Raw genomic sequence first — 7,060 nt, forward strand, 5'->3', positions numbered from 1 at the left:
CACACATATATACTTTTGTGATGTGTCTATTCAAATATTTGCTCTTTTAAAAACTGGGTTGCCTTTTTGTTATTGACTTGTATATATGAGTCCTTTGCCAGGTTTATGTATTACAAATATTCTATTCAGTGACTTGGCTTTTCATTTTTTAATGGTGTCTTTTGAAGAGCAGTTTTAATTTTGGTGAAATCCAATATTTTAAGATTGGCACTCTTCTGTATCCTAAGAAAATTTTGCCTATTCCCAGATTGTTCTTTGTTTTATTCTAGAAGTTTTTTTAGTTTTAGCTTTTATATGTAGGTCTAGAATTCATAGAGTTAATTTTTATATATAGTGTGAGATAGGGGTTGAGGTTTTTTTTAACATATATTCAGTTGTTCTAGCACATTTAAGAAGACTGTTTTTTCCCATTCTATTGCCTTGACAGCTTTGCAAAAAAAAAAAAAAATTGACATTGTGTATATGGGTCTACTTCTGAATTCTATTTTATTCCATTGTCTAGTCTATGCCAATATCACAGTATCTTGACTGCTGCTGCTAAGTCGCTTCAGTCGTGTCCGACTCTGTGCGACCCCATAGACGGCAGCCCACCAGGCTCTGCTGTCCCTGGGGTTCTCTAGGCAAGAACGCTGGAGTGGGTTGCCATTTCCTTCTCCAAGTATCTTGACTACTATAGCTTTATAGTAGGTCTTGAAATCAGAGTGTGTTTCAGATTTGTTCTTCTTTTCCAAAATTATTTTGAGTCTTCTGGTCCTTGTCATATAAATTTTATAATAAACTTCCCATTTTATTTTTTAAAAATAGCTGTTGAGATTTTGGTTGGGATCGTACTGAATCTGTTAATCTGTTTGGGAGAACTGACATTTTAACAATACTGATTCTTCTGATCCATGAACATGGTAAATCTGTCCACTCATTTGGACATTTCATAGAGATTTAATTTAATTTTAAAAATTAATTTCATAGAGATTGTTTAATTTTGTTCAACAATCTATTGTAGTTTTCAGTATACAGTTCATATATTTATATGTAAGTTTATCTGAAAACACACTTTTATATTATAAGCAGTATTTCATTTTCCTATTGTTTTTGCTGAATAAGGACATACATTTAATTTCTGTCTATTGACCTTGTGTTCTGTATTCTTGCTAGATTCACTTTTTGGTTTTAGTAGCTTTTTTGTGGAATCCTTAGGATTTTCTATGCTCACAACCATGTTTTCTTCTTCCTTTCCAATATTTATCCCATTCTTTTCTTGCCTTTTTGCACTGGCAAGGACCACATAAAATGTTGAATAAAAATGGTGAAAGAAAACTCCCTTCCTGTCTTTGATCTTGGAGGGAACTAGTCTTTTACCAAAATATGTGGTGCTAGCTAAAGGTTAATAGGCTCAGAAAAAGCATTTTACACATTTCAAAACCCATTCGTGATTAGAATTCTCAGTAAACTTGGAATCAAAAGTCAAAGGCATCTATGTTGTCTTCCTTCAGAGATTGTTGAGTTTTGTTTTCACAGGCAGTTAATTCAGGGATTGACTTGATTCTTTTAGGATTTGTTTTTAAGCTTTGCTGAGTTAGCTTATCTCAAGTAGGTTAGCCCTAATCCTGAGATGTGGCCTTTCTGGTAGTCTAGCCCTAAAACCCTCCGTGCTCCGTGCTCCGTGAGGCCTTTCCATTCCAGTTGGTCAGAACTCAAGCATCTCCCAACTCTGTGGGCTCCGGGAGTTGTTATGTTTACAGCTCCCTGGTAACCTTTCTTTCCCAGGGTGTTGCTTTTCAATCTAACTTGTGGTGTCTCCCACTATATGTGCACAGCCTAGTATTTAGCCAGACTCAAAAGGCAGGGTCTAGAACTCCTTCTCTGTGGAGTTTCTTCCTCTAAAATGCAAATTCCAGCTGCCTCAGCCTCCCCTCCCCGCCAGTCCATGTCTGTCTGGTCGGCTCAGTGAAAACTGTATTGTTTGCACACCCCTCCCTAAGTTGGGGATCCGGGGAGTGCCTCTGGTAGAAAGCGTAAACGATCGTAGGGCTCTCCTCGTTTGTTTCCTTTCTCCCAGAGAGTCCAGCCCTGTGCTGCCAGTCATTTCATGTCTGAAAACAATTATTTCACATGTTTCATCCAGAGTTCTAGTTGTATATGCCAGAATGGCTAGCCAGTACTACTTAGTCTGTCATCGGTGGAAGCAGACGAGTTATTTTTAATGACCAGTTAGGTCTAAACTTCTTCTGAAGAGCAAGAGAGAAAATATTCCAGGCCACACTGTTTCTGTTGCAGTCACTCAGCTATGACACTGTAGCACAAAAACAGCCATAGACAACATGCAAATTAATAAGCATGACTGGTTTCCAATAAAATTATATTTACAAAAATAGACAGCTGACCTGCTAGTCATAGTTTGGCAACTCTCGATCTAGAGCAGGGCTTCTGCCCTCCTTTACCCCGTGCCGTAAACTTTTTGAAGAGTCCAAGCCAATCATCTTATTGAATTCCCCCAATTCTAGATTGATCGTTAGTTTCTCAAGGTATTGTGTAATGCACTCCTTCATCCTCTATATTCTCCATAAACTGTTAATTAGGTCAAGAGGCTTTATGAGAGTCAGGTTAAATATTTGGGGGTGAGAATGATGCCATAGGTAATGTTGGGAATATTAACTTTTGAAAAAACCTCATCCAAGTTGATGCATTTCAATCATTGATTCACACATTCATTCACTCACGCATCCATCATCCATCCATCAAGGTTCTACAATGAGCTGACCCTCTGTCATGTGTGATGCTGAGTGCTCTGATGGATGCAGTGGTGCAGCCAAGTCTTTCCTCAATGACAGGGTGACAGAAAAGCACAGAGCTAGAAAAGTCAGTGCCTTACTCCATCTTTCTGGGTCAGAGCCAAAGGGCTCACTTTATCTGAAATAGTTGTAAAAATATAGATTCACTGACCCCTCAGATCCAGTGAAATAGAACCCCTTGGCAAGGTCCAGAAACCTGTGTGTTAACCAATTCCATGGTTAAAAGAGGTCAAAGGAAAGCAGGTTGCGATGAAAGTTAATTCCTAAGGGGCGAACCATCCACCTAGGAAGAGGCTACATTTTCCATTGATTTACCAGAAAGGCAGACATAAAGGACATCCCCAGGGTCTGGTAGTCCTTCAGTTCCAGGAGAAAAAGCAACCTGGCCCTAGTGACTGTGCTGATTTAAAAATATGCCATGAATTCTTTGGGCCACCTTCCTTCAAAAGGTAGAAATTAATTTCTCTCCCCTTGAGAGTAAGCCAGACTTAGTGATTTGTTCTAACAAATTGGTTATGGTGGAGATGATCATCTTTGGCTTCAAGACTAAATTCTGAAAAGCACTGCAGCTTCCCCCTTGCTTTCTCTTAAACCTCTTGCTGAAGGGAATCCAGGCATCATACTGAGAAGGACTCGAGCAGCACTATGGCTATCCCCATGGAGGGCACCTGAGGCCTCCTGCCAAGGTCATCCCTGTGAGGGACCATCTCGGTAGTGGGCTGTCCAGCCCCCATCAAGTCAAGTCAGAGAACTGTGACCTTGGCTAACATTTTGACCACCATCTCCGAAGAGACTGCAAGCCAGAAAAACCCAGCAAAGCTGCTCCTAAATTTCTGACCCACAGAAACACATGGGATAATAAGTTTATTCATTTGGGGATCATTGGTTATGCAGTAACACATAATTAATAACACAGAGACATCACACATGATTTTAGAACTGCTGCTGAGACCATGCCAGCGAGCCCCATCTGTCTCTCCCACTTAGGAACATCATTACGCAGGGCTCTGCACGCTTTCCTGTTGAACACATGTGTCTTCTCAACTGGTGGCTGACCTCACAGTGAAACTCCTAGGCCGAAACCTGTGCCCAGCCTTCAAAAAATCGGGAGTTGGAACATCCACCCCCCGAGTGAACAATGTTTGGAGATGACGCCATTGCCCCTTCCTTACCCGCAGAGTGTTTTTTTGAGACTTCTGTCTGAATAGATGGCAGCTGGGCAGCCCCACTCCTGGCTGGAGAACAGCTCTACTCAATGTAGAGCCAACAGCACATGTGGGTATCAAAAAGAGCCACCTTTGTTTCATTAGCACCATGTTCTAACAAAACCAGCTGGCTGGCTGTGATTTTGAAAAAGATTATAACATTGCTTTGGTGCCAGAATTCTTTAGTAAATTTGATAAGAGCTATGAAGAAAGGTTAAATGTTAAGGGATCGCCAGTATTTTTCGGTTTACAGTGAGTTTGCGGGGGGTGGGGGGAGCAAAGTACAGCGTGATGACATTTCCTTGTCCGCTTGATTTTGTTTTATATTTCTCTGGTAGGTACAAATGAAAAGTGAGGTTGTTTGTATCAAGTAAGAATTGAATTAAATTTTAAAAATTTAGACTACAAGCCAGTAAATAATGAGCAAAGAATGTAAACTGATAGTTCACAGAAGAGTCAAAATCCCTTGACATTTGACAAGGTTTTCAATCTGACTCATAGGTTATTGTTGTTCAGTCACTGAGTTGTGCCTGACTCTTTGCGACCCCATAGACTGTAGCACACCAGGCTTCCCTGTCCTTCACTATCTCCCAGACTTTGCTCAAGCCCTTTTCCATTGAGTCTGTGATGCCATAGGTAGAGAAGTATAAATTAAAACTTCCCTGAAATATGATCTTCCACCTAACATATTGGCAAAAATCCAAAAGTTGGATTTGAATGACATGCTCTATTGATGAAACTGTAAGGAAATAGACACTTTTATATCTTGCTAATAAGAGTGCAAAATGGCACACACCTTATGGAGGAAAATTTTTCAATATCTAACAAAATTGACTGGTTTGATCTGGTTGCAGTCCAAGGGACTCTCAAGAGTCTTCTCCAACACCACAGTTCAAAAGCATCAGTTCTTTGGTGCTCAGCTTTCTGTATGGTCCAACTCTCACTTCCATACATGACTACTGGAAAAACCATAGCTTTGACTAGATGGACCTTTGTTGGCAAATTAATGTCTCTGCTTTTTAATATTCTGTCTAAATTGAAGTGAAGTGAAGTGAAATCGCTCAATCGTGTCCGACTCTTTGCGACCCCATGGACTGTAGCCTACCAAGCTTCTCTGTCCATGAGATTTTCCAGGCAATAGTACTGGAGTGGATTGCCATTTCTTTCTCCAGCGGATCTTCCCGACCCAGGGATCGAACCCAGGTCTCCCGCATTGTAGACAGACGCTTTACAGTCTGAGCCACCAAGAAAGTTTTTTCTTCCAAGGAGCAAGCATCTTTTAATTTCATGGCTGCAGTCACCATCTGCAGTGATTTTGGAGCCCAAGAAAATTGTCTGTCACTGTTTCCATTGTTTCCCCATTGCCGGAAAGTGATGGGACTGGATGCCATGCTCTTCGTTTTTTGAATGTTGAGTTTTAAGCCAGCTTTTTCACTTTCTTCTTTCACTTCCATCAAAATGCTCTTCAGGTCCTCTTCGCCTTCTGCCATAAGGTGATGTCATCTGCATATCTGAGGTTATTGATATTTCTCCTGGCAATCTTGATTCTAGCTTGTGCGTCATCCAGCCCATCATTTCACTTGATAACTCTGCATATAAATTAAATAAGCAGGGTGACAATATACAGCCTTGATGTACTCCTCTCCTGATTTGGAAGCAGTCCCTTGCTCCACGTCTGGTTCTAACTGTTGCTTCTTGACCTGTGTACAGATTTCTCAGGAGGCAGGTAAGGTGGTCTCATATGCCCATCTCTTTCAGAATTTTCCACATTTTGTTGTGATCCACACAGTCAAAGGCTTTGGTGTAGTCAATAAAGCAGAAGTACATGTTTTTCTGGAACTCTCTTGCTTTTTCAATGATCCAACAGATGTTTGGCAATTTGATCAGTCTGCAAGGAGATCAAACCAGTCAATCCTAAAAGAAACTAGTCCTGAATATTCATTGGAAGGACTGATGCTGAAGCTGAAGCTCCAATACATTGGCCACCTGATGTGAAGAACTGACTCGGAAAAGACCTTGATGCTGGGAAAGATTGAAGGCAGGAAGAAAAGTGGATGACAGAGGATGAGATGGTTGGATGGCATCACCAACTCAATGGCCATGAGTTTGAGCAAGCTCTGGGAATTGGTGAGGAACAGGGAAGCCTGGCATGCTGCAGTCCATGGGGTTGCAAAGAGTCAGACACAACAGAGCGACTGAACTGAACTGAACTAAACTGAACAAAATTAAACCTGCATTTACATTTCAAAGTAGCAATGTCAATTTTAGAAATTTACAGTGAAGATCAGTTCAGTTCAGTTCAGTCGCTCAGTCGTGTCCGACTCTTTGCGACCCCATGAATCGCAGCACGCCAGGCCTCCCTGTCCACTACAAACTCCCGGAGTTCACTCAGACTCAAGTCCATCGAGTCAGTGATGCCATCCAGCCATCTCATCCTCTGGCGTCCCCTTCTCCTACTCAAATAAAAAACAGCATAAATATGAGGTTACTCATTGTGATACTATTGTAATATTAAAAGACTAGGGAACTTCCCTGAAGGGCTGGTGGTTAAGGAGCCACCTGCTAGTGAAGGGGACACAGGTTCAATCTCTGGTCCAGGAAGACCCCACATGCCACTTAGCAGCTAAAGCATAGGCACCAGAACTACGGAGCCCTTATGGTGCAACTACTAAAGCCTGTGAGCTTAGAGCCTGTGCTCTGCAACAAGAGAAGCCACCACAACGAGGCCCGTGCACTGCAAGGAAGAGTAGTCCCTGCTCATTGCAACTAGAGAAAGCCCACACACAGCAGAGACCCAGCACAACCAAAAACTGATTTAAAAAATAGGAACCATCTAAATGCCCATAAAAGTTGAACAAACCATGAGATAGTAACATAATGGTGTGCATGTGTATGCGTGCTCAATCGTGTCTGACTCTTTGTGATCTCACGGACTGTAGCCCACAAGACACCTCTGTCCATGAGATTTTCCAGGCAAGAATACTAGAGTGGGTTGCCATTTCCTCCTCCAGGGGGTCCTCCTGATCCAGGGATTGAACCTGTGTCTCCTGCATTGGCAGGCAGATT

The sequence above is a fragment of the Bubalus bubalis genome, chromosome 19, assembly GCF_019923935.1.
Source record: "Bubalus bubalis isolate 160015118507 breed Murrah chromosome 19, NDDB_SH_1, whole genome shotgun sequence".
Lineage (NCBI taxonomy): Eukaryota > Metazoa > Chordata > Mammalia > Artiodactyla > Bovidae > Bubalus > Bubalus bubalis.